The 27,767-nt window shown below is 49.0% G+C and overlaps 1 protein-coding gene and 1 pseudogene across 5 annotated transcripts in view; both read left to right on the plus strand.

The window, feature by feature from the left end:
• Window positions 1-27,767, plus strand: part of celf2 (cugbp, Elav-like family member 2) — a 714,069-nt gene that overhangs the window by 198,366 nt on the left and 487,936 nt on the right. The gene's annotated exons all lie outside the window — the stretch shown is intronic.
• On the plus strand, window positions 855-1,256 carry LOC144605063 (mitochondrial import receptor subunit TOM20 homolog pseudogene; annotated as a pseudogene).

Below are 27,767 nucleotides of genomic sequence, written 5' to 3' on the forward strand. Positions count from 1 at the left end.
GTGCGGGAGGAAACCGAAGATCTCGGAGAAAACCCACGCAGGTCACGGGGAGAACGTACAAACTCCATACAGACGGCGCCCGTAGTCGGGATCGAACCTGATTCTCCGGCGCTGCATTCGCTGTAAGGCAGCAACTCTACCGCTGCGCCACCGTGCCGCCCTGCTCTGTTTCCTCACCACACCCCGAAGACCCTTCCTCGGACTGATTGAAGAAGTGGTCTCGGCCTACACGTCACCAATCCAAGTTCTCCGGGGATGCTGCCTGACCCGCTGAGTTACTCCAGCACCCTGTGCACCTTTTTTAATTCACTAAAACTAAACTTTGGGTCGACACAGATAAAATGCACGAACTTCAGCTTCGGTGGCCTCGTCATTATCACCTCCTCGCCAGGGGCCACAGTTTAGGACTAAGTGGTCGGCCATTTAGGACTGAGACGAGGAAAACTTTTTCACCCAGAGAGTTGTGAATCTGTGGGATTCTCTGCCACAGAAGGCAGTGGAGGCCGATTCACTGGATGTTTTCCAGAGAGAGTTAGATTTAGCTCTTCGGGCTAACGGAATCAAGGGATGTGGGGAGAAAGCAGGAACGGGGTACTGATTGTGGGCGATCAGCCATGATCATATTGAATGGCGGTGCTGGCTCGAAGGGCCGAACGGCCTCCTCCTGCACCTATTGTCTATGTTTCTAATTGTAAAGGCAACACCGGGAGGAGGTTGGAGCCTGGTCCTGATGCCAGAAGGGTTGTGTGTTGACATCACAATGGGCTTTATTGCCAAGCGTGCAGCCCCTTGGGTAGGTCACCCGCAGGGACACCACGGGGGAATTATAAAGGGTGGAGCAGGGAGTCTGGACGATGATGGGGAAGACTAGTGTGATTGCAGCCGGGATCTGCGGCGCTCTCTTTGTGGGCTACTGCATCTACTTCGACCGCAAGCGCCGCGGCGATCCCGACTTCAAGAAGAGGCTTCAGCAGCGACGGAGGCGGCAGCGGGCGGCGATGGAAGGCAGCGACCTCCCCGACCTCCCCGACCTACCCAGCCAGAAGGAGGCGGAGGCCATGCAGGCCTTCTTCCTGGATGAGATCCAGCGGGGGGAAGAGTCCCTGTCGCAGGGCGACTACGAGGTTGGCGTCCACCACCTGTCCAACGCCATTGCCATCTGCGGGCAGCCCCAGCAACTGCTGCAGGTCCTGCAGCAGACCATCCCCCCACACATCTTCCACATGCTCCTCACAAGGCTCTCCACTCTCCGCTGACAGCCAGAGACAACCACGCAGCAAGATGATAGATGAGCGAGAATACTTGTACACACATCTCTTTATATTCACATAAAACGTCACCTAATGCACACTCTGGCTGAGTGAGACCTTGGGTCCAATCCTTCTTTAGTTTAGCTTAGTTTACACTTCAGTTCAGCTTCGTTCAGTTCAGTTCAAAGTTTAGTTTAGTTTAGTTTAGTTTAGTTTAGTTTAGAGATACAGGTACATGGATAGGACAGGTTGAGAGGGATATGGGCCAAACGCAGGCAGGAGGGAGTAGTTGGGCCGAAGTGTCTGTTTCCATGCTGTGTGACTCTATGACTGCCTGCGGCACGGTGGCGCAGCGGTAGAGTTGCTGCTTTACAGCGAATGCAGCGCCGGAGACTCAGGTTCGATCCCGACTACGGGTGCTGCACTGTACGGAGTTTGTACGTTCTCCCCGTGACCTGCGTGGGTTTTCTCCGAGATCTTCGGTTTCCTCCCACACTCCAAAGACGTACAGGTATGTAGGTTAATTGGCTGGGTAAATGTAAAAAAAATTGTCCCTAGTGTGTGTAGGATAGTGTTAGTGTGCGGGGATCGTTGGGCGGCGCGGACTCGGTGGGCCGAAAGGCCTGTTTCCGCGCTGTATCTCTAAATCTAAAAAACCTAAAAAATCACGAGGAGAACGTGCAAACTCCGCACAGACAGCAGCCGAAGTCAGGATCGAATCGGGGTTTCTGGAGCCGTGAGGCAGCAACTCTACCAGCTGCGCCACCCCAACTGCCCTGTGGTGCCAGCAAGCAAGAGAAAATACTTGAACGCAAAGCGTGCGAGGAATAGATCGGGTAGAGTCTCTTGCCCAGAGTAGGGGAATCGAGGACCAGAGGACAGGGGTTTAAGGAGAAGGGGGAAAAGATTGAATAGGAATAGGAATTGAATAGGATCTTCGGTTTCCTCCCACACTCCAAAGACGTACAGGTATGTAGGTTAATTGGCTGGGTAAATGTAAAAAAAAAAAAAAATTGTCCCTAGTGGGGGGTGTAGAATAGTGTTAATGTACGGGGATCGCTGGGCGGCACGGACTTGGAGGGCCGAAAAGGCCTGTTTCCGGCTGTATATATATGATATGATGATGACTCTGAAGGTACATGGAGGTCCAGGTCACTGCGAAGGGGGTCCTTTATGTCAAGGGTGGGTACAAGTGAACTGGGGACACTGATGGGGGAAGCTCAGTTACCTCCTATCTCTGTGTGAGGCCTACTCAGTCCGGCAATACAAACGCTTCACGTGTGAGGACGGTGTGACATCTGGAGCCTTGAAAAGAGTTTAGAGGTACAGCGCGGAAACAGGCCCCTCCGGCCCACTAGTCCACGCCAACCAGCGATCACCCCGTACACTACCCACGCCCCTACTCACTGGGAACAATTTACAGAAGCCGAACAACCTAGAAATCTGCTGTTCTGCAACGGAGATGAGGACAAACTTTTTCAGTCAGAGAGTTGTGAATCTGTGGAATTCTCTGCCTCAGAAGGCAGTGGGGGCCAGTTCTCTGAATACATTCAAGAGAGAGCTAGATAGAGCTCTTAAGGATAGCGGAGTCAGGGGGTATGGGGAGAAGGCAGGAATGGGGTACTGATTGAGAATGATCAGCCATGATCGCATTGAATGGTGGTGCTGGCTCGAAGGGCCGAATGGCCTCCTCCTGCACCTATTGTCTATTGTCTATTCAGCCCACTGATTCCGCGCGCCGCCAGCGATCACACTCAGACTATCCTACACACACTAGCGACAATTTACCAATTTTAACAAAGCCAATAAACCCACAAAACTGTGGGAGTGTGGGAGGAAACCGGAGCACCCGGAGAGAACCCACGCGGTCCCAGTGAGAACGCGCAAACTCCACACAGACAGTACCTGCAGTCAGGATGGAACCCGGGTCTCTGGCGCTGTAAGGCAGCAACTCTACCGCTGCGCCACCGTGCAGCCCTGTTGTCTGAAACGTGTTGCGGTGAAACGCTTCCAGTAAATGTATCGGGTTCGTTGATAAATGTGTTACGATCAGTGCAGGTCAGAGTTGTACAGCACAGTGACAGGTCCTTCAGCCCATCATGTTCATACCTACCCAGGTCATCACAATTATCTGCACTTAGTTTGCAGTTTTCAATGCCTTGGGGATTCAAGAACTGGCCGAGATATTTTAGATTTTTAGACACCAGACTTTAGAGACACAGCACGAACACAGGCCCTTCGGCCCATCAAGTCCATGCCAACCAGCTAACACCCTGTACACTAACACCATCCTTCAATTTACCAAAGGTAATTAGGATCTTATAGAAACATATAAAATTATAAAAGGACTGGACAAGCTAGATGCAGGAAAAATGTTCCCAATGTTGGGCGAGTCCAGAACCAGGGGCCACACAATCTAAGAATAAAGGGGAGGCCATTTAAAAGTTGTGAATTTGTGGAATTCTCTGCCACAGAGGGCAGTGGAGGACAAATCACTGGACGGATTTAAGAGAGAGTTAGATAGAGCTCTAGGGGCTAGTGGAATCAAGGGATATGGGGAGAAGGCAGGCAAGGGGTATTGATTGTGGACGATCAGCCATGATCACAATGAATGGCGGTGCTGGCTCGAAGGGCCGAATGGCCTCCTCCTGCACCTATTTTCTATGTTTCTATGTAATTAACCAACAAACCTGTACGTCTTTGGAGAAAACCCACGCAGGTAACGGGGGGAGAACGTACAAACTCCGTACAGACAGCACCCTTAGTTAGAATCGAACCCGGGTCTTTGGCACTGTGAGGCAGCAACTCTACCGCTGCGCCACCGTGCCAACCCTCCGTACATCTTGCATGTTGGTGACTTACGCAGGCAATGTGACCCAGGTCTCAACCACAATCCGGGTGAAAAGTTTCTCACCTCAGCCCCTCCTTTAAAACTATAAAAACCCCTTCAGCTAACCAATCTCCGGCTCGTGGGTCTGGATGGGTCTGTTTCCATGCTATATCTCCAAACAAACTAAAAACTGAAGGTAGAAACGTGGAACTGCAGATGCTGGACTACAAAGAAAGGCACAAAATGCTGGAGTAACTCAGCGAGCTAGGCAGAAAGGAGAACTGCAGGCGCCAGTCTCCAAACAAAAAGACAGAAAGTGCTGGAGTAACTCGGTAGGGCTGGCAGCTTCTCTGGCGGAACAAGGAGCTGCAGGTGCCGGTTTACAAAGAGAAAAGATAGAGTGCTGGAGTAACTCGGTAGGGCTGGCAGCTTCTCTGGCGGAACAAGGAACTGCAGGTGCCAGTTTACAAAGAGAAAAGACAGAGTGCTGGAGTAACTCAGCGGCTCAGGCAGCATCTCTGGAGGAACAAGGAACTGCAGATGCCAGATTACAGAAGAAAAAAAGACACAAAGTGCTGGAGTAACTCGACGGCTCAGGCAACATCCTGGAAAACATGGATAGGTGACGTTTCAGATCGGGTCACCCCCTCGGACTGATTGAAGAAGGGTCCCAACCTGAAAGGTCTCCAATCCATGTTCTCCAGAGATGCTGTCTTGACCTGCTGAGTTACTCCAGGACTTTGTGTCTTTTTTTCTTCAGTAATCTGGCATCTGCAGTCCCTTGTTCCTCAAGAGCTGCTGCCTGACCTGCTGAGTTACTCCAGCACTCTGTGAAACGTCACCTATCCACGTTCTCCAGAGATGCTGCCTGACCCGCTGAGTTACTCCAGCACTCTGTGAAACGTCACCTATCCATGTTCTCCACAGATGCTGCCTGACCCGCTGAGTTACTCCAGTGCTTTGTGTCTCTTTTGTACATATTTAAACTAAACTTTGAGTTGTGCTGACACAGTTAAAATGCACGCGCTTCAACCTAGAGATTGAGTAGCCTCGTCCTTATCACCTTTCGTTGCAGTTATTTTTTCCTATACCTTGGGTTCCCGTTTCCTGACGGATTCCAGCTTCGTAATTCACGGCCAGCGTATGCACCTCACCTATTATCACAACACCACCCAGCATTGCAGGGCCTCCCATGTTACACACAGCGAAATTACAGTGCGGACATTTACTGCCAGTTACCGAAAATAAAATTGGCATTTCTATCGCACTTATCTCAACCTCAGGAGATCTCAAAGGAGATCGCAGTCAGTGAAGCTCTACTGAAGTGCAATTTGTTGTTGATTTTTATTATTATCAAAAAATACTTTATTCAAGAAATGAACATGTACAAAACGTGTTCCTTCCAAAACTCCATCCGACATTCTCGGAGGCTATACATTCATTCAATACAGTCTGAAGAATTGTCTCGACTTCCGAGATGCTGCCTGACCCGCTGAGTTACTCCAGCATTTTGTGTCTACCAGCCCATTGGTGGCTGTTCTGCCCAAGACTACAAGAAACTGCTGTGTTATGACCGGTTATGTTATTGATAAGTGATGGTCTTGGCATCAGGTACAGTAAAGACATTGTGGGCCAAAGGGCCTCTTCTCATACTGTACTGCTCCATGTTCTATGAATCCTATGCAATGAAACTCCTTAAAACACAATGGCCCTGAATCTTCTTAAGTTAATAAGTTAATACGTGATCGGAGCAGAGTCAGACCATTCGGCCCATCAAGTCTACCCCACATGGCTGATCTATCTCTCCCTCCTAACCCCATTCTCCTGCATTCTCCCCATAACCCTTGACACCCGTACTAATCAAGAATCTATCTATCTTTGCCTTAAAAATATCCATTGATTTGGCCTCCACAGCCTTCTGTGGCAACGAATTCCACAGATTCACTACCCTGTGCTGTACTTTTCTAAGTTCTAAATGAATTTAGAATCAGAATTCCATATGTCTATTGTGTTAAGTCTATGGATTGTAAACCACTGTCCTTCTGATGAGTAGCAACCTAAGATAAAAATGGACAGCAGGAGGGTTAAAAAAAAAATCTTTCAACCTGGAGCTTGGGGGCAACAAAGCACAAACATGAGGATGGGGAAAACTTCATATTCCAACTTGCAAAGTCTCCAGAGAATAATACTTCAAGCATTTGAACCTGTTTCTAAAATCGCTTTGCAAGGTGTTAAATTATACCTCTTGTCAGGCTATACGTAGGCGATCTAGTTACGTGTAGTACTGCAGTAAACATAGAAACATCGAAAATAGGTGCAGGGGTAGGCCATTCTGCCCTTCGAGCCAGCACCGCCATTCAATATGATCATGGCTGATCATCCAAAATCAGTTCCCCGTTCCTGCTTTCTCCCCATGTCGCTTGATTCCCTTAGCTCTAAGAGCTATATCTTAGAGCCTAAGAGCTATATCGTAGAGCCATCTATATAAAAAGAGTCTGAAGAAGGGGCTTGACCCGAGACGTCACCCATTCCTTCTCTCCAGAGATGTTGCCTGTCCCGCTGAGTTACTCCAGAATATTGTGTCAATCTACAAAGTATTGTTTCTGTTCTAGAGGTTGTAGAGGATGTTGGAAGATCACACCCATTCAGCCTCACTGGTGTACATCAATGTAACGTGGTTAGAATTGATTCGATGGCTTTAAGTTCACTGAAAACTACATTCTCAGTTTGGCTTTCTAAGAATCTCCTACACCCCAAATCCCTTAATAATGAGATGTGACAAATACAAACAAGATTGGGGCTTCACATTGCCACAGGTCTCATTAATTGGTCATATCATAGTCAGAGAGTGATAGGGTGTAGAAATAGGTCCTTTGGCCCAACTTGCCAAGTGAAATTCTCTGCCACAGAGGGCAGCGGAGGCCAAATCACTGGATGGATTTAAGAGAGAGTTAGATAGAGCTCTAGGGGCTAGTGGAATCAAGGGATATGGGGAGAAGGCAGGCACGGGTTATTGATTGTGGATGATCAGCCATGATTACAATGAATGGCGGTGCTGGCTTGAAGGGCAGAATGGCCTCCTCCTGCACCTATTTTCTATGTTTCTATGTTTCTTGCCCACACCGACCAACATGTCCCATCTACACTAGTCCCACCTGCCTGCGTTTGGCCCATATCCCTCTAAACCTGTCCTCTCCATTTACCTGTCTAATTGTTTCTTAAACGTTGCAATAGTCCCTGCCTCAACTACCTCCTCCGGCAGCTCGTTCCATACACCCACCACCCTATGTGTGACTTGAATTTCTCCAGGTGAGGCTCTAAGTAGGTAATCTATAATAACAAAGTCATTTCACCTGCAGAATGGATACAAATACGTTCATGTTTGTTACTGCAAGCCAAAGGCTGCCTTTGACATTTTAAAGTGTCTCATTGCGTAAGTGTGTCATAGAACACAGAACAGCACACCACGAGAACAGGCCCTTCGGCCCACAATGTCTGTGTTGGAAATGATGCCAAGACCCCATCACTGGCGCTGTGAGGCAGCAACTCTACCGCTGCGCCACCGTTGCGCCCCAGTGGTTTAGCCTCATACTTCATTCACTATTCAGCACGATCAAGGATGATTTGTAGACCTTTGATTCCATTTTATTCCTATTTGGACACTGGAAAAACATTCAGGAAACCCAGCCAGGAAATGCTGTGGATCCGAGATCTGGGCACGCTGCCAGGCACGTTAACGTTTCCCCAGGAAAGGTTGAACTCTTCAACACCATTATAACCTGGAGTGACTGAAGTTCTGTCAGAAGTTCTCACAGATGACTCAAGAAGAGCAGCAGTATTTCCGGTTTAGTTTAGTCTTCATTTAGAGACACAGCGCGGAAACAGGCCCTTCGGCCCTCCGAGCCCATGCCGACCTGCGATCACCCCCCGCACACTGGCACTAATCCTGCACGCACTGGGGGACAATTTTACAATCTTTACCGAAGCCAATTAACCCACAACCCCGCAAGTCTTTGGAGTGTGGGAGGAAACCGGAGCACCCGGAGAAAACCCACGCAGGTCACCGGGGTGAACGTACAAACCGACAGGGAGAATTGTAGGCCCTGGCAGCACTTGGCAGCGAAAGGACTTTTTCAGTAGTTTGGTAAATTCAAACTAACATTTCGGGATCACTCAGAGTCAAAAGTGTTTAATTCTGATAAGCGCCTGGACGGAAACAAAGGAATTCCAACTTTCTGCACCTTCACAGGCCCATTAGACAATAGACAATAGACAATAGGTGCAGGAGGAGGCCACTCGGCCCTTCGAGCCAGCACCGCCATTCAATGTGATCATGGCTGATCATTCTCAATCAGTACCCCGTTCCTGCCTTCTGCCCATACACCCTTCTCCGCTATCCTTAAGAGCTCTATCTAGCTCTCTCTTGAATGCATTCAGAGAATTGGCCTCCACTGCCTTCTGAGGCAGAGAATTCCACAGATTCACAACTCTCTGAATGAAAACGTTTTTCCTCATCTCAGTTCCAAATGGCCTACCTCTTATTCTTAAACTGTGGCCCCTTGTTCTGGACTCCCCCAACATTGGGAACATGTTTCCTGCCTCTAACGTGCATGTCAAGACCACTCTCTGGTTGTGGTAGGATGGTTCAGTTGCCTGATAACAGCTGGGAAGAAATTGTCCCTGAATCTGGAGGTGTGCGTTTTCACACTTCTGTACCTCTTGCCTGATGGGAGAGGGGAGAAGAGAGAGTGACCGGTGGGTGAGACTGGTCCTTGATTATGCTGCTGGCCTGTGTCTAGAGGTTGCCAACTGTCCCGTATTAGCCGGGACATCCCGTATTTTGGGCTAAATTACTTTGTCTGGTACGGGACCGCCCTTGTCCCGTATTAGTAGGGTTGCCAACTTCCTGACTTCCAAATAAGGGACAAAGGGTGACGTCACCGCCCCGCGCCCCACGCGACCTCACCCAGCCAGCGGCCACGTGCTCCCACTCCACCAATGGCGGCCGCCCGGGAGCACGTGGCCGCTGGCTGGGTGAGGTCATGTGGGGCACGGGGCGGTGACGTCACCCTTTGTCCCTTATTTGGCAACCCCAAGCCGTGGCTGATCTTTCCTCCTTGTTTCTCAGTTTTTTAAATCCGGGCCGCTGGTTTGCAACGCGGGTATTGGCGGAGCGGGTAATTAATTACCCTCAGCATCTGCCCCCACGCGAGTGAGGCAGGGTCGAGGGAGGAGACGGAGAGGGGAGAGAATCGGCAGGGGTGTGGAAACAGGGAGGTGTTGTGGACCAGGATCGCATGCATTACCACCCCCTCCCTCCCCTCATCTCGCCACCCCGTTCCTCCAGCTTCTGCCTCCCAAGGTGAATAGCAAACCGGCTGAAGCTATTCCTATGAATGAATGGGTCGACTGGGCTTGTGTTCACTGGAATTTAGAAGCATGAGAGGGGATCTTATAGAAATGTATAATTTTTTTAAGGGATTGGACAGGCTAGATGCAGGAAAAATGTTCCCCATGTTGGGGGAGTCCAGAACCAGGGGTCGCAGTTTAAGAATTAAGGGGTCAGCCATTTAGGACTGAGATGAGGAAAAACTTTTTCACCCAGAGAGTTGTGAATCTGTGGAATTCTCTGCCACAGAAGGCAGTGGAGGCCAATTCACTGGATGTTTTCAAGAGAGAGTTAGATAGAGCTCTTAGGGCCAACGGAATCAAGGGATACGGGGAGAAAGCAGGAACGGGGTACTGATTGTGGATGATCAGCCATGATCACATTGAATGGCGGTGCTGGCTCGAAGGGCTGAATGGCCTCCTCCTGCACCTATTTTCTATGTTTCTATGTTTCTCTCCACAGGGGGTGTTGAGGACGGCATATAATGTAGTTCTCACTGTCACTGTGATGTCATTATGCAGGATGGGACGGGCAGCCCCCGTGAGGGAGAGAGAGGGGCTGTCTCACCCCCCTCCCACCCCCCCTCCCACCCCACCTCCCACCATCCCCTACACAGATGGGGACATCTCGGCCTTTTACCCCGTGGGAATAAAAGATCGCAGGAAGGGAGAGAAAGTTTGCAGGGCGGGCCGGCGAGGAGTGGGAAAGGATTGATTGTGACACAGTGGGGGAAGGATTGAGTGCGACACCAAGTGGGGAGAGTATTGAGTGCAACACTGGGTGGGGAATGGATTGATGGTGGTGCAGGTTGAGGAAAGTATTGAGCATGACAGTGTGGGTCCAGACAGTGTAGGCCTGGACCGTGTAGGCCCGGACGCTGCAGGCCTGGGCGCTGTAGGCCCAGATGCTGTAGGCCCGGACACTGTAGGCCCGAACGCTGTGGGCCCGGACGCTGTAGGCCCGGACACTGAAGGCCCGGATGCTGTAGGCCCGAACGCTGTGGGCCCGGATGCTGTAGGCCTGGACACTGTAGGCCCGAACGCTGTGGGCCCGGACGCTGTAGGCCCGGACGCTGTGGGCCCGGACGCTGTAGGCCCGGACGCTGTAGGCCCGGACGCTGAAGGCCCGGACGCTGCAGGCCCGGGCGCTGTAGGCCCGGACGCTGTAGGCCCGGACGCTGTAGGCCCGGACGCTGTAGGCCCGGACGCTGTAGGCCCGGACGCTGTAGGCCCGGACACTGTAGGCCCAGACTGTGTGAGCTTGGACACTGTTGGCCCGGAAGCGGGCACCGCCTAACGGAGGTTGTGTAGCAACCCGCCTCCCAGCATGGGCGGCCGCCATTGGCGGAGCGGGAGCACGTGGCTGCTGGCTGGGTGAGGTCACGTGGGGCGCGGGGCGATGACGCCACCTTGTCCCTTATTTGGGAGTGAGATAGTTGGCAACCCCTAGATACAATGGCTGTGTTTAAGAGGATTTGAGATACACGGAGAATTGAGGCATATGTATTACCTGCAAGCAAAATGAGATTAGTTTGAGGAGACAGAAACAAAATGATGGAGTAACGCAGCATCTCTGGAGAGAAGGAATGGGTGACGTTTTGGGTCCATATTCCAGCTGCCTGTCCCGCTGAGTTACGCCAGCTTTTTTGTGTGTATCTTTGATCTAAGCTATTAGTTGTTTTGGTAGATTGATGGATGCAATTTGGTCGGCATGGGCGAGTTGCACTGATTGGCCCGCTTCACTGCTGTAAATCTCTATGAATCTTTCACTACATGGTTTGACTTTGAGTTGGAATGCAGTCTGTCTTTTGTCTAATGCATTACCGCCACCGTTGTCTGATACCCTTGTCATGAGCTGATATACTTCTTACATTATAAATAACTGCAAAATGTACCAAAGGCAAAAGGACGACATGCTGTTCATGTAACCGTGACAAGGACAGCAGTTATTATTGTCTCCTCACAGCTCCAATGAACCGGATAGGTGACCTTTCCGGTTGGGACCCTGTACAGTCTGAAAAAGGGTCTCGATCCGAAACGTCACCGCTCCATGTTCGCCAGAGATGCCGCCCAGGGTCGCCAACTGTCCCGTATTAGCCGGGACATCCCGTGTTTTGGGCTAAATTGGTTTGTCCCGTACGGGAACACCCTTGTCCCGCATTAGTAGGGTTGCCAACTTCCTCACTCCCAAATAAGGGACAAAGGGTGACGTCACCGCCCCGCGCCCCACGTGACCTCACCAAGCCAGCGGTGATAAAGGAAACAGGCCATTGGTAGCCGTTTGTGCAACTGCAGATGCTGGTTTAAACCGAAGGTAGACACAAAAGCTGGTGTAACTCAGCGGGTCAGGCAGCATCTCTGGAGAGAAGGAATGGGTGACGTTTCAGGTCGAGACCCTTCTTCAGACTTGTGTGTTGGGTGGCACGGTGGCGCAGCGGTAGAGTTGCTGCCTTACAGCGAATGCAGCACCGGAGACTCGGGTTCGATTCTGACTACGGGCGCCGTCTGTACAGAGCGACTGGGCTTGTATACACTGGAATTTAGAAGGATGAGAGAAGATCTTATCGAAACGTATAAGATTATTAAGGGGTTGGACACGTTAGAGGCAGGAAACATGTTCCCAATGTTGGGGGAGTCCAGAACAAGGGGCCACAGTTTAAGAATAAGGGGTAGGCCATTTAGAACTGAGATGAGGAAAAACTTTTTCAGACAGAGATTTGTGAATCTGTGGAATTCTCTGCCTCAGAAGGCAGTGGAGGCCAATTCTCTGAATGCATTCAAGAGAGAGCTGGATAGAGCTCTTAAGGATAGCGGAGTCAGGGGGGTATGGGGAGAAGGCAGGAATGGGGTACTGATTGAGAATGATCAGCCATGATCACATTGAATGGCGGTGCTGGCTCGAAGGGCCGAATGGCCTCCTCCTGCACCTATTGTCTATTGTCTATTGAAGAGGCAGCCCTGCGGACAAGGTCGGCGATGTTATTAATGTACAAGGGCGATGTGAAGATTGAGATTGAGGAGAATCTGACGCAGTTGTCAGCGGGAGACACCGCGAGGGAGAAGTATTTTTTTTACTTCCATAAAAACCATTTTCACCTGTGAAACAGCAGTTCTATTTTGATCGAGCGCAGCTAACCGGGCGAGATCTGACACTTTCACACACTCCCTGCGAATTGGGGCTTCACTGAGAGGCGTCAGGAGTGATCGTGCCGTTCCGGAATCCGAGTGATCGATGCTTTTAGGTCACCCACCGAAAGTCTTTTTGGAATACTCTGCCACAGAAGGCAGCGGAGGCCAATCCACTGGATGTATTCAAGAGAGAGTTAGATTTAGCTCTTCGGGCTAATCAAGGGATACGGGGAAAAGCAGGAACGGGGTACTGATTTAGGACGATCAGCCGTGATCATATTGAATGGCGGTGCTGGCTCAAAGGGATGAATGGCCTCCTCCTGCACCTATGTTTCTATGTTTTATGTTTCTACCAGAGTCTTGGAGGCCTCGGTCTTCTTTGATAGTCTCTTCTTTCATAAGTTCATAACTGATAGGAGCAGAATTCATATCTGTTGTGCTGGTGCAAGTACGGGCGGCAGCGGTAGAGTTGCTGCCTCACAGCGCCAGAGACCCAGGTTCGATCCTGACCACGGGCGCTGTCTGGACGGAGTTTGTACGTTCTCCCTGTGACCACGTGGGTTTTCTCCGTGTGCTCCGGTTTCCTCCCACACTACAAAGACGTTCAGGTTTGTAGGTTAATTGGCTTCGGTAAAAATTGTAAATTGTCCCTAGTGTGTGTAGGATAGTGCTAGTGTACGGGGTGACTGCTGGTCGGCGCAGACTCGATGGGCCGAAAGGCCTGTTTCTGCACTGTATCTCTAAACTAAACTAAAGATGCATATAAGAAGATAGACACAAAATGCTGGAGTAACTCAGCGGGACAGGCAGCATCTCTGGAGAGAAGGAATGGGTGACGTTTCGGGTCGAGACCCTTCTTCAGAAGAATTCTTCAGAGAATGGGGTTAGGAGGGAGAGATAGATCAGCCATGATTGAATGGCGGAGTAGACTTGATGGGCCGAATGGCCTAATTCTGTTCCTTTCACTTATGATCTTATGATCTTATGTTTGCATTCACCTTCTTCAGAAGAAGGGTCTCGACCCGAAACGTCACCCATTCCTTCTCTCCAGAGATGCTGCCTGACCCGCTGAGTTACTCCAGCATTTTGTGATCCGTAGATAGATTCTTGATTAGTGCGGGTGTCAGGGGTTACGGGGAGAAGGCAGCAGAATGGGGTTAGGAGGGAGAGATAGATCAGCCATGATTAAATGGCGGAGTAGACTTGATGGGCCGAATGGCCTAATTCCGTTCCTTTCACTTATGATCTTATGTTTACAATCACCTCTTTCCGCTAATTGGCAGCTAGGCCCAGGTGTTTGTTTTGAGGCTTGGAGATGGTGGGAAAGGCATGATGTGGTTTTGCTTCCATCTGATTTACGCTCATTGTGGTTTGAGAGAATTTGTACAATGGAGAATAAAGAAATCCCCACTTGATCACAGTGGATTTACATTTGAAAGAGTCCCTTTAGAAGCACTCCGTACAGAAAGCACTGACATAATGCAAGTATTATACTGACTAATTCAGAAGGTGGGGCAGGACAATAAATTTTAATTGAAAAGGAGACTTTACAGACGAAATGTTGAAGAACCGATGTTCCTAATTTCCAGGGAAAGTTGTAGGTGAGAGATTTGAATGCACCAAATATTTTTGCCCATGGTAGGGGAAATCAAGAACCAGAAGACATAGGTTGAAGGTGAGAGGGGAAAGATTTAATAGTTTAGTTTAAGGTATCACAAAATGCTGGAGTAACTCAGCAGGTCACGTAGCATCTAGGAGAGAGGGAATGGGTGACGTTTCGGGTCGAGACCCTTCTTCAGACAGTTTTGTTTAAACTAAACTTGAGTTAAAGTTTAAACTAAACTTGAGTTAAAGTTTAAACTAAACTTGAGTTAAAGTTTAAACTAAACTTGAGTTAAAGTTTAAACTAAACTTGAGTTAAAGTTTAAACTAAACTTGAGTTAAAGTTTAAACTAAACTTTATTGTCACGTGAACCAAGGGACAGTGGCTTAGTTTGGATTTCATATTTTCATATTTTCATATTTCAGATACAGCGCGGAAACAGGCCTTTTCGGCCCACCGAGTCCGTGCCGCCCAGCGATCCCCGCACACTAACACTATCCTACACACACTAGGGACAATTTTTACATTTACCCAGTCAATTAACCTAGTTTGGTTTGGATTAGTTTAGTTTAGTTTGGTTTGGTTCAGTTCAGTTTAGTTTAGTTTAGTTTAGTTTGGTTTAGTTTATTGTCACGCTTACAAAGGTGCAGTGAAAAGCTGTTTGTGGCATGCTGACCAGTCAGCGGGAAGACTATACATGATTACAGTCGAGCCGTCCACAGTGTACAGATACAGGATAAAGGGAATAACGTCCAGTGCAGGATAAAGTCCAGTAAAGTCCGACTAAAGATTGTCCGAGGGTCTTCAATGAGGAACCTAAGAGGCAACTTTTTCGCTCAGAGGGTGGGAGTATATGGGACAAACTGCCAGAGAAGCAAGTTGAGACAGATACTAATTAAAAGATATTTGGACAGGTACATGGCTAGGAAAGTTTTAGAGAAATATGGGCCAAACGTGAGCAGGTGGGACTAGTGTAGATGGAGCATCTTGGTCAGCATGACAAAGTAGGGCCGAAGGGCCTGATTCCATGCTGTACAACCCTATGACTTCATGTGCCTACCTTAGGCTTAAACCAGCATCTGCAGTTCCTTCCGACGCATAGAAATTCGCTCTCCATTTGTGTTTGCTAAGATATCCAATGCAAGACTTCTGACATTCATGATAGAAGGTAGACACAAAATGCTGGAGTAACTCAGCATCTCTGGAGAGGCAGCATCTCTGGAGAGAAGGTATGAGTGACGTTTCGGGTCGAGAGACTTCTTCAGACTCAAAATTCGTCTTCGAAATTCATTTGTGTCGAAAGACTTCAGTTCAGTTTTAAAAGGCGTTTTGCCAATCGGCAGAGAGCGGGGACAGAGAGAGTTTAATGCAGATAAAGGTGTAATTAAATGAAGATAAAACCCATCACTACTGGAAGTGTTCGTAAAGGGTCTGGTGTTTGTTTTGCCTGAGGATAATGGCAATCTCGGCTCCAGATGACTGGTGCTATTTTAAACCGCTGTTCCAAGATAAGTTGGAAGTGTTGGGCCTGAAATGCTTTTGTGCACAAGGGGAGCTCTGTGTTATCTCACTTGTGCTGGTTCGCCATACTTAATGTAATGTCTCTGCGAGCCAGCCCTGAACGTTTGTACAATGTCACAGGGCCTCATCGAAGTAGAATCAGCCATCTCCTTTTCATACCGTTTCTTGCAGTGTTGTAGAGCAGAGGGATCTAGGAGTGCAGGTGCATGGTTCCTTGAAGAATCGAGTCGCAGGTGGATAAGGTGGTCAAAAAGGCTTTTGGCACATTGGCCTTCATCAGTCAGAGTATTGAGTGTAGAAGTTGGGAGGTCATGTTGTAGTTGTATAAGATGCTGGTGATACCGCATTTAGAGTATTGTGTAGGAAAATAACTGCAGATGCTGGAACAAATCGAAGGTATCACAAAATGCTGGAGTAACTCAGCGGGTCAGGCAGCATCTCTGGAGAGAAGGAATGGGTGACGTTTCGGATCGAGACCCTTCTTCAGACTGATCAGAGTATTGTGTTCAGTTCTGAGCTCCGTGTTATAGGAAAGATATTGTCAAGCTTGAAAGGGTTCAGAGAAGATTTACGAGGATGTTGCCAGGACTAGAGGGTGTGAGCTACAGGGAGAGGTTGAGCAGGCTGGGACTCTATTCCATGGAGCGCAGGAGCATGAGGGGTGATCTTATAGAGGTGTACAGAATCATGAGAGGAATAAATCGGGTAGATGCACAGAGTCTCTTGCCCAGAGTAGGGGAATCGAGGACCAGAGGACACGGGTTCAAGGTGAAGAGGAAAAGATTTAATAGGAATCTGAGGGGTAACTTTTTCACACAAAGGGTGGTGGGTGTATGGGACGAGCTGTCAGAGGCTGGAACTATCCCAAAGTTTAAGAAACAGTTGGAAAGGTACATGGAGAGGGCAGGTTTGGAGGGATATGGACCAAACGCAGGCAGGTGGGACGGGTGTAGCTGGGATATGTTGGGCTGAAGGCCCTGTTTCCACTCTGTATAACATATAACATATAACAACTACAGCACGGAAACAGGCCTGTCCGGCCCTACCAGTCCACGCCGACCATTCTCCCTGACCTAGTCTCATCTACCTGCACTCAGACCATAACCCTCCAATCCCCTCCTATCCATATACCTATCCAATTTACTCTTAAATAATAAAATCGAGCCAGCCTCCACCACTTCCACCGGAAGCCCATTCCATACAGCCACAACCCTCTGAGTAAAGAAGTTCCCCCTCATGTTACCCCTAAACCTTTGTCCCTCAATTCTGAAGCTATGTCCCCTTGTTGGAATCTTCCCCACTCTCAAAGGGAAAAGCCTACCCACGTCAACTCTGTCCGTCCCTCTCAAAATTTTAAAAACCTCTATCAAGTCCCCCCTCAACCTTCTACGCTCCAAAGAATAAAGACCCAACCTGTTCAACCTCTCTCTGTAGCCTAAGTGCTGAAACCCAGGCAACATTCTAGTAAATCTCCTCTGTACCCTCTCCATTTTGTCGACATCCTTCCTATAATTTGGCGACCAGAACTGCACACCATACTCCAGATTCGGCCTCACCAATGCCCTGTACAATTTCAACATTACATCCCAACTTCTATACTCGATGCTCTGATTTATAAAGGCAAGCATACCAAACACCTTCTTCACCACCCTATCACTCTATGACTCTATGCACGGCACTATACCACTGCTTTCAGGCAACTGAACCATCCTACCACAACCAGAGAGTGGTCCTGAACTACTATCTACCTCATTGGCGACACTCGGACATGGCTGACTTTGCCTTGCACTGAACGTCATTCCCTTATCATGCATCTATGCACTGCAAATGGCTCGATTGTAATAATGTCTTTCCTCTGGCTGGTTAGCACACAACCAAAGGCTTTTCACTGTACCTCGGAACAGGTGACAACAGTCTAAACTAAACTAAACAGACTTCAAGGTTTGGAGTTGCCAATCCACAAGGTCACAAGGTTTTATCCCATGATCATTGAAGTCAGTTAGGAACCATCGGCTAAAATAAAAGGAAAGGCTTCTGGTTGCATAACATAGAAACAAGGAACTGCAGATGCTGGTTTACAAACAAACAAAAAAGTCACAGAGTGCTGGAGTAACGGGGAGTTTGGGAGGCACGGTGGCGATGCGGTAGAGTTGCTGCCTGACGGCACCAGACCACGGGTGCTGTCTGCCTGGAGAGCCCGTTAACAAGCTGTGAGACTCTCTGAATCTGTGACCGTTTTATCTTTGCCTTGTTTGGGAGCATCTCGGTCAAAAGGCTCATTCAAAGACACACTGAAAGTTACCAAATCGTGAAAGGCCTGGATAGAGTGGGTGTGGGGGGGATGTTTCCACTAGTGGGAGAGTCTAGGACCAGAGGGCACAGCCTCAGAATTAAAGGACGTTCCTTTAGGAAGGGGATGAGGAGGGATTTCTTTAGTCAGAAGGTGGCGAGTCTGTGGAATTCATTGCCACAGACGGCTGTGGAGGCCAAGTCAGTGGATAGTTGATGGCAGAGATTGACAGAATCTTGATTAGCACGGGTGTCAGGGGTTATGGGGAGAAGGCAGGAGAATGGGGTTGAGAGGGAGAGATAGATCAGCCGTGATTGAATGGCGGAGTGGACTTGATGGACAGAATGGCCTCATTCTGTTCCTTCAGCTTATGAACATGAAAATGGGATAACATAGAATTAGCATGAATGGGGTGATTGATGGTCGGCATGGACTTGGTGTGGGTTGAAGGGCCTGTTTCAACTTACCAAAAGGCTACACTTAATACCCATTTGGTTGTGATCTTCTTTTTTGAACACGTCTCGTGTGTGTCGTGAAGGTACACCCTCAGTGACAATTGTTGGGAATCCAGTGCAATCCGATACGACTGAATGAAATGACTTGCATCCTCTGGAGGCCATTACAGGGGAGCAATCACTTTGCTGTAGGGCTGTAGTCACCGACAGACCAGCCCGGCTACGATTTATTTCTCTCAAGGAAGTGGCCAGAAGAAATGGGTTTTCACAATACTCTGGTAGTCTGAGTTTGAAGAAGGGTCCCGACCCGAAATGCCACCCATTCCATCTCTCCCGAGATGCTGCCTGACCCGCTGAGTTACTCCAGCTGCGTGTGTGTGTCTACCTTCGATTTTAACCAGCATCTGCTGTGTTTTTCCTCCACCAGTTTAGTTTAGTTTAGTTCAGTTTAGTTTACCATTGTCACGTGTACCGAGGTACAATGGAAGTGTTTTTAGTGTATGGTAACCAGTCGGTGGAAAGACTGTACATGATTACAATCGAGCCGTCTATAGTGTACAGATACAGGGTAAAGGGAAGAGCTTACAATACTTGAGAGTACTTGAACACTACTCTCAAGTATTGGCACCAGCCTCGTAAATCTTCTCTGCACCCTTCCCAGCTTGACCACATCTCCATCCCAGAACTGAACACAAATACTTTAAATGCGGCCTCACCAACGTCTGATATATCTGCAACATGACCTCCCAACTTCTGTAGTGTTGGAATAGTTAACACTCTTTATTGACACAGGGATTACCCAATCTTGTCCATGGGTTGTCTGTTCCTATTCACCTCACTACAATAATACAATACAATACAATACAATAAAATACAATACAATACAATATATCTTTATTGTTATTGTACAGGGGAACAACGAGATTGGGAATGCGCCTCCCATACGATGCAATAATTTAATTAGCTGGTCAGTATTAATTTAAACAACCCAACGAAACAAATTGGAACAGTTTTAAACAGAATAAAGTGCAAGTAGATCTGTGCCGGTTCGCTGTGCGATGTGACCATCCGGCTCAGCAGGACCGGTTCATAGCAGCTATGGCCCTGGGGATGAAGCTGTTCCTGAGTCTGGAGGTGCGGGCGTAGAAGGCCTTGTATCGTCTGCCCGATGGAAGGAGTTCGAACAGACTGTTGCAGGGGTGTGAAGAGTCTTTGTGGATGCTGGTGGCTTTTCTGAGGCATCGTGTGTTGTAGATGCCCTCCAAGGCTGGTAGCTGTGTTCCGATGGCCCTCTGAGCTCTATGGACTACCCGCTGAAGATATATGAAAAATGAACAGCCAATCCTCTGTGCAAGTTGTTTTTGAATTGAATAATAGGCACAGCATGAAAACAGGCCCTTCAGCCCGCCCGGTTCATGCCAACTATCGATCACCCGTCCATACTAGTACTGTGTGTAGGAAAAAACTGCAGATGCTGGTTTAAACCAAAACATTTTCTTTTATAATGAAACTAAATGAGTGCTCCGAAATGTGTAGGAAAAAAACTGCAGATGCTGGTTTAAATCGAAGGTTGACCCAAAATGCTGGGGTAGCTCAGCGGGTCAGTCTGAGGAAGGGTCTCGACAATAGACAATAGACAATAGACGCAGGAGGAGGCCATTCGGCCCTTCGAGCCAACACCACCATTCAATGTGATCATGGTCGACCCGAAACGTCACCCATTCCTTCTCTCCCGAGATGCTGCCTGACCCACTGAGTTACTCCAGCATTTTGTGTCTACCTTAAGTGAGTGCTCCCGCACTCTAAAGACGTACAGGTGTTTAGGTTAATTGGCTTGGTATAATTGTAAATTGGGCCTAGTGTGCGTAGGCTAGTGTTAGTGTGCGGGGATCGCTGGTCGGTGCAGACCCGGTGGGCCGAAGGGCCTGTTTCCGCGCTGTATCTCTAAACTAAAACAAATAGACGCAAAATGCTGGAGTATCTCAGCGGATCAGACAATGTGCGTCATGATTCACGGAGTATGTGGGTCAGGGGAGGCGCCGTGAGCTCGGGAGAGTGCGGTTAAACGCCTCACTTGCCGCTGAACATGAAGCCGGCTGCCGCTTCAGGTTAAAGAGTATTCTGAAGATAGACTCAAAAGTGTTGGGGTAACTCAGCGGGTCAGACAGCAGCATCTCCGGAGAGAAGGAATGGGTGACGTTTCGGGTCGAGACCCTTCTTCAGACTGAGAGGCAGGGGAGAGTGAAACGAGAGATATAGACAATGATGTGGAGAGATGCAGAACAAATAAATGAAAAATATGCAAAAAAGAAACGATGATAAAGGTCTATATCTCTCTGTATCACCATGTATAGTTTCCCCTCTCACCTGACTCTCAGTCTGAAGAATGGTCTCGACCCAAAACGTCACCTGTTCCTTTTCTCCAGAGACCCGCTGAGTTACTCCAACTTTTTGTGGCTATCTTCGCACTAGTTTTATGTTCTTCCACTTCCACAAGATTATTAAGGGGTTGGAAACGTTAGAGGCAGGAAACATGTCCCCAATGTTGGGGGAGTCCAGAACCTGGGGCCACAGTTTAAGAATAAGGGGTAGGCCATTTAGAACGGAGATGATGAAAAACCTTTTTCAGTACGAGAGTTGTGAATCTGTGGAATTCTCTGCCTCAGAAGGCAGTGGAGGCCAATCCTCTGAATGCATTCAAGAGAGAGCTAGATAGAGCTCTTAAGGATAGCGGAGTCAGGGGGTATGGGGAGAAGGCAGGAACGGGGTACTGATTGAGAATGACCAGCCATGATCACATTGAATGGCGGTGCTGGCTTGAGGGGCCGAATGGCCTACTCATGCACCTATTGTCTATTGTCTATTGTCTATTGTCTATTCATCCATTCCCAGCATACGAGGGAGAAATTTACAGGGGGGCCAATTAGCCTATAAACCCACACGTCTTTGGGATGTGGGAGTAACCCAGGCAGACACAGGGAGAAGGTGCAAACTCCACACGGACAGCGTCCAAGGTCGGAATGGAACCCGGGTCTCTGGCGCTGTTCCGCTGGAAACTTTGGAGTAGAAAATGGGGAAGAAATCTAAGCGATCCCTCGTGACCAGATTAAAAATGTCAGACGAAAGGTGCTTGGGTTGGGCAGCGAACTATTTCGAACCATTTCTCGTTCATTGTTTCTCCTTAACATGAGCATGTTACACATCATCACTAACATGTGCCATCAGAATCTCCATGTAGTACATCAAGGCAGCTGTGATAATACACCATTCATTATTCTGCTCTGGGTGCATTTTAAGCAATTCATTCTTCCTTCCCAGGGTCTCATCAATCCTTTAAGCTTGTGTTGGAGAATAACCCTTCCTGATGTAAATAGATGTTGCTCCATTTATACCCTGTTGGTTGTTGGACCCGTTAGTTTAGTTTGGATTAGAGATACATCGCAAAAACAGATCCTTCAGGTCCTCGCCGACCAGCGACCCCGCACACAATACAATACAATACAATACAATATATCTTTATTGTCATTGTACCCAGGGGTACAACGAGATTGGGAATGCGCCTCCCATACGATGCAATAATTTAAGTAATTAACAGCAACCCAACGAAACGAAACAATTGTAACAGTTTTTAGACAGGGTAAAGTGCAAGTTGATCTATGCGTTGTGGCCATCCGGCTCAGCAGGACCGGTTCATAGCAGCTATGGCCCTGGGGATGAAGCTGTTCCTGAGTCTGGAGGTGCGGGCATAGAAGGCCTTGTATCGTCTGCCCGATGGAAGGAGTTCAAACAGACTGTTGCAGGGCTGTGAAGAGTCTTTGTGGATGCTGGTGGCTTTTCTGAGGCATCGTGTGTTGTAGATGCCCTCCAAGTCTGGTAGCTGTGTTCCGATGGCCCTCTGAGCTCTATGGACTACCCGCTGTAGAGCTTTCCTTTCTGCCTCCGTGCAGCTGAGGTACCACACAGGGATGCCATGCGTTAGGATGCTCTCTATGGTGCAGCGGTAGAAGGTCGTCAGCAGCTGTTGGGGTAGACCAGACTTTTTCAGTGTTCTTAAGTAGAACAGCCGTTGCTGTGCCTTCATGACCAGCGCAGCAGTGTTATTGGACCATGTTAGGTCCTCCGAAATGTGAGTGCCCAGAAACTTGAAGCTGGACACTCTCTCCACACTGTACCCGTTGATAGAGATCGGGGCATATTCCCCGTTATGTGACCTACGGAAGTTGATGATCAGCTCCTTGGTCTTGGTGGTATTTAGGGACAGGTTGTTATCCGAGCACCAGTCCGCCAGGTTCTGCACCTCCGCTCTATAGTTTGTTTCATCCCCGTTGGTGATAAGCCCGATCACCGTTGTGTCGTCTGCAAACTTGACAATGGTGTTGGTGTCGAATGCAGGAACAGTCGTGTGTGAAGAGGGAGTAGAGCATGGGGCTCAGAACACAGCCCTGTGGTGTGCCGGTACTCAGGGTGATAGTGGAGTACAGGTGCGGGCCCATTCTCACTGCCTGCGGTCGTTCCAGCAGGAAGTCCAGGATCCAGTCACATAATGACGAGCTGAGGCCTAGCTGGTGGAGTTTGGTGATGAGCTTGGTGGGGATGACCGTGTTGAAGGCGGAGCTATAGTCTATGAATAGCATCTATCTTACACTAACTCTAACTCTATCTTACACACGCTCGGGACAATTTACAATTGTCGTGGACTCGGTGGGCCGAAGGGCCTGTTTCCACACTGTATTTTTGAAGTCTAAAAGTCTGAAGAATAAGGTGAGAAAGAGTCTACATTGAATGAAGATCGAGAAGATTTGTAAAGCACTCCAAGGCAAAAATGTAAAACACATTCCAAGGCAAAAATGTTAAGCATCCTGATTTCATGAATGTATTAATATATAATACAGCATAAATGACACAGCACAGAAGTACAAATAAATGGCCAGGCTGCAGAAATAATTATCAATAAAGCAACAGGTGATATAGTTTATGGTAAGGCCACATCGGCCTTGCACGGTATATTAGTCATGAAATATGCCCAGGCTAATGAATTGAATGTGCAGATCTTGGAATTTTGAGCAAAGAACAATGTACTGGACGAACATGAAGGTAGACACAAAATGCTGGAGTAACTCAGTGGGTCAGGCAGTATCTTGGGAGAGAAGGAATGGGTGATGTTTCGGGTCGAGACCCTTCTTCAGACTGAAGAAATGGTCTCGACCCGAAACGTCACCCATTCCTTCTCTCCCGAGATGCTGCCTTACCCGCTGAGTATTTTGTGTCTACTTTCGATTTAAGCGAGCATCTGCAGTTTTGTTTTCCTACTGGAGGAACTTGGTGGGTCAGACTGCATCTGTGGAGCAAAATGAACAGACAGCCATCTGAAGAAGGGTCCCGACCAGAAACATTGTCTGCCCATTTCCATCATATCATATCATATCATATATATACAGCCGGAAACAGGCCTTTTCGGCCCACCAAGTCCGTGCCGCCCAGCGATCCCCGTACATTAACACTATCCTACACCCACTAGGGACAATTTTTACATTTTACCCAGCCAATTAACCTACATACCTGTACGTCTTTGGAGTGTGGGAGGAAACCGAAGATCTCGGAGAAAACCCACGCAGGTCACGGGGAGAACGTACAAACTCCTTACAGTGCAGCACCCGTAGTCAGGATCGAACCTGAGTCTCTGGCGCTGCATTCGCTGTAAAGCAGCAACTCTACCGCTGCGCTACCGTGCCGCCCAACATCCTTGTGTGTTTGTTGGCTAACTAAGACTGCCAATAGTTGTACAGCATCTGGCATTACCAGGCAATGGTTGACCAAGAAACTGAAGACCAATTGGTTTTGCATCCCTATTTTAAAATTAGTTTAGAAGGATGAGGGGGGGATGAGCTGTAAATTGTAAACTGTTCAGTCAGAGAGTTGTAAATCTGTGGAATTCACTGCCTCAGAAGGGTACGGGGAGAAGGCAGGAACGGGGTACTGATTGAGAATGATCAGCCATGATAACATTGAATGACGGTGCTGGCTCGAAGAGCCGAATGGCCTAGTCCTGCACCTATTGTCTATTGTCTATTGTCTATTGAACTTCTTTAGTCAGAAGGTAATTAATCTGTGGAACTCACTGCCATAGAGGGCTGTGGAGGCCAAGTCAGTGGTTATTTTTAAGGCAGAGATAGACAAATTCTTGATTAGAACGGGTATCAAGGGTTATGGGGTGTATCTCTAAATCTAAATCTAAAAATCAAAGGGGAGCAGTCTGGCAGTGCAAGCTCGAGCAGGAAGGGCGGTCACGGTGGCGCGGCGGTAGAGTTGCTGCCTCACAGCGAATGCAGCGCCGGAGACACCGGTTCGATCCTGACTACGGGTGCCGTCTGTACGGAGTTTGTACGTTCTCCCCGTGACCTGCGTGGGTTTTCTCCGGGATCTTCGCTTTCCTCCCACACTCCAAAGACGTTCAGGTTTGCAGGCGAATTGGCTTGGTGTAAATGTACATTGTCCTTAGTGTGTGTAGGGATCGTGTTGGTACGTGGGGATGGCCGGTCAGACCAGACTCGGTGGGTGGGCCGAAGGGCCTGTTTCCACTCCGTGTCCCTAAAACGGAAAGTAAGCTAAACTAAAGGCAGTGAGCAGGACAAAGGCGGAATGTTAGTGAGGTGGTTCCGTCTGCAGGGCTGACAGAACTCAGCAGTGAGCCCTGTGTACTTTGGATCCAGATGTAGACTAATTGCCAACGATGCAAACAGAGTGAAGAAAGTGGAGGTGCCAGTTAGCTGTCTGGGTGTGTGATGGCTGCTTACACATGGAATACTTTACAAGGGTTGAGATTGGTTTTATTCTTTATATTAAGCAGTAAATGAGTCATTATGTGCTTGTGATATCATCATACATGTGATGTGACCAGGCGTGCTGGCTGGTGTTAGTTTGCCGCAAGGAGCAGAGCATTAGACAATAGACAATAGACAATAGACAATAGGTGCAGGAGGAGGCCATTCGGCCCTTCGAGCCAGCACCGCCATTCAATGTGATCATGGCTGATCATTCTCAATCAGTACCCCGTTCCTGCCTTCTCCCCATACCCCCTGACTCCGCTATCCTTAAGAGCTCTATCTAGCTCTCTCTTGAAAGCATCCAGAGAATTGGCCTCCACTGCCTTCTGAGGCAGAGAATTCCACAGATTTACAACTCTCCGACTGAAAAAGTTGTGGGATTCATTGCCACAGAAGGCTGTGGAGGCCAAGTCATTGGGTATTTTTGAAGCAGAGATTTACAGGTTTCTGATTAGTAAGGGTGTCTTGATCAGCAAGAGTTACGGGGAGAAGGCAGGAGTATGGGGTTGAGAGGGAAAGGTAGATCAGCCATGATTAAATGGCGGCGTAGACTTGATGGGCCTAACTCTGCTCATATGACATGTGGACGTTTAGCATCCGAAATGTCATCCGAAATCCACGTTCTCCAGAGATGCTGCCTGACCAGTTGAGTTACTCCAGCACTCTGTGTCCACATTCTCCAGAGATGCTGCCTGACCTGTTGAGTTACTCCAGCACTCTGTGTCCACATTCTCCAGAGATGCTGCCTGACCCGTTGAGTTACTCCAGCACTCTGTGTCCACGTTCTCCAGAGATGCTGCCTGACCAGTTGAGTTACTCCAGCACTCTGTGTCCACGTTCTCCAGAGATGCTGCCTGACCAGTTGAGTTACTCCAGCACTCTGTGTCCACATTCTCCAGAGATGCTGCCTGACCAGTTGAGTTACTCCAGCACTCTGTGTCCACGTTCTCCAGAGATGCTGCCTGACCAGTTGAGTTACTCCAGCACTCTGTGTCCACATTCCCCAGAGATGCTGCCTGACCCGTTGAGTTACTCTGGCACCTTTGTGCTTTCACGAGATCACAAGATAAGAGGAGCAGAATTAGGCCATTCGGCCCATCGAGTCTACTCCGCATATTCAATCATGGCTGGTCTCTCTCTCCCTCCTAACCCCATTCCCCACGCCTTCTCCCCAGAACCCCATGACAGCTGCTCCAACCGGCATTTGCATGCTTGGTCTCCACACGTCTCCACAGGGGCTTGTTCGCAGAGGAGCTCCTGATGCAGTGCGTTGGCAGAGGATACAGACGTCCCCGTGGTCTCTGCTGCAGCCTCTGTGACAGACGCGGGCGGCTCCCTCGCCCGGGTGTCAGTGCGCGAGTGAACGTCGTGGACATGCAGCGCGCAGCTGAAGATTTCACACCCGGGACTTGTCCAAGGCCGACACGGTCGACAACCAAATCCAACCCAGGCGTTGTCAGGTCAGGCTGCAAGACCGAGGTGTAATCTGTCATCCATTTCTGCCCGCCTGCCCGTTGCTCGTTGTCAGCTGCGGCCGAGCTTACAGAGTCGTGGAGTCACGCAGTGTGGAAACAGGCCCTTCGGCCCAACGTGCCCACACCGACCGACACCAGCCAGTGAGCTTGCCACCAGCATGCAGAAGCCTGAAGCAATCAGCTGTAGGTTCCGGTACCATTCCAGACCCGGAGATAGACACAAAAGGCTGGAGTAACTCAACGGCCCAGGCAGCATCTCTGGAGAGAAGGAATGGGTGACGTTTCGGGTCGAGACCCTTCTTCCCGAAACGTCACCCATTCCTTCTTTCCAGAGATGCTGCCTGACCCGTTTAGTTACTCCAGCTTTTTGTGTCTATCTTTGCTTTAAACCAGCATCCGCAGGTCATTCCTGCACCATTCCAGACCCTCGTGGATAAGGACAGGTTTGGAGGGACTTGGGCCTATCTTTGGTATAAACCGCCATCTGCAGTTACTCCTGTCTACCTGGTGTGTGGGACTGGATACCAAAGTGGATTTTATTGTCCTATGTCCCGAAATGGAACAATGAAATCCTTACTTGCAGCAGCACAACAGACTCTGTGCGTCTACCCAATCTATTCCAATCATGATTTTGTAGGCCTCTATAAGATCACTAGGGTTGCCAACTGTCCCGATTTAGCCGGACATCCCGTATTTTGAGCTAAATTGATTTGTCCTGCACGGGACCGCCCTTGTCCCGTATTAGGCCCGGAAGGCGATGTAGGCCCGGACACTGTAGGACCGGACACTGTAGGCCCGGACACTGTAGGCCTGGACACTGTAGGCCCGGAAGGCGATGTAGGCCCGGACACTGTAGGCCCAGACACTGTAGGCCCGGAAGGCGATGTAGGCCCGGACACTGTAGGCCCAGACACTGTAGCCCGGGGACCGCCTTAGTCCCGGACAGTGTAGGCCCGGGCGCCGCCTAACGGAGGGTGTGTAGCAACCCGCCTCCCAACCCGG

Source organism: Rhinoraja longicauda, chromosome 23 (assembly GCF_053455715.1).
Source record: "Rhinoraja longicauda isolate Sanriku21f chromosome 23, sRhiLon1.1, whole genome shotgun sequence".
NCBI classification, from domain to species: Eukaryota; Metazoa; Chordata; class Chondrichthyes; order Rajiformes; family Arhynchobatidae; genus Rhinoraja; species Rhinoraja longicauda.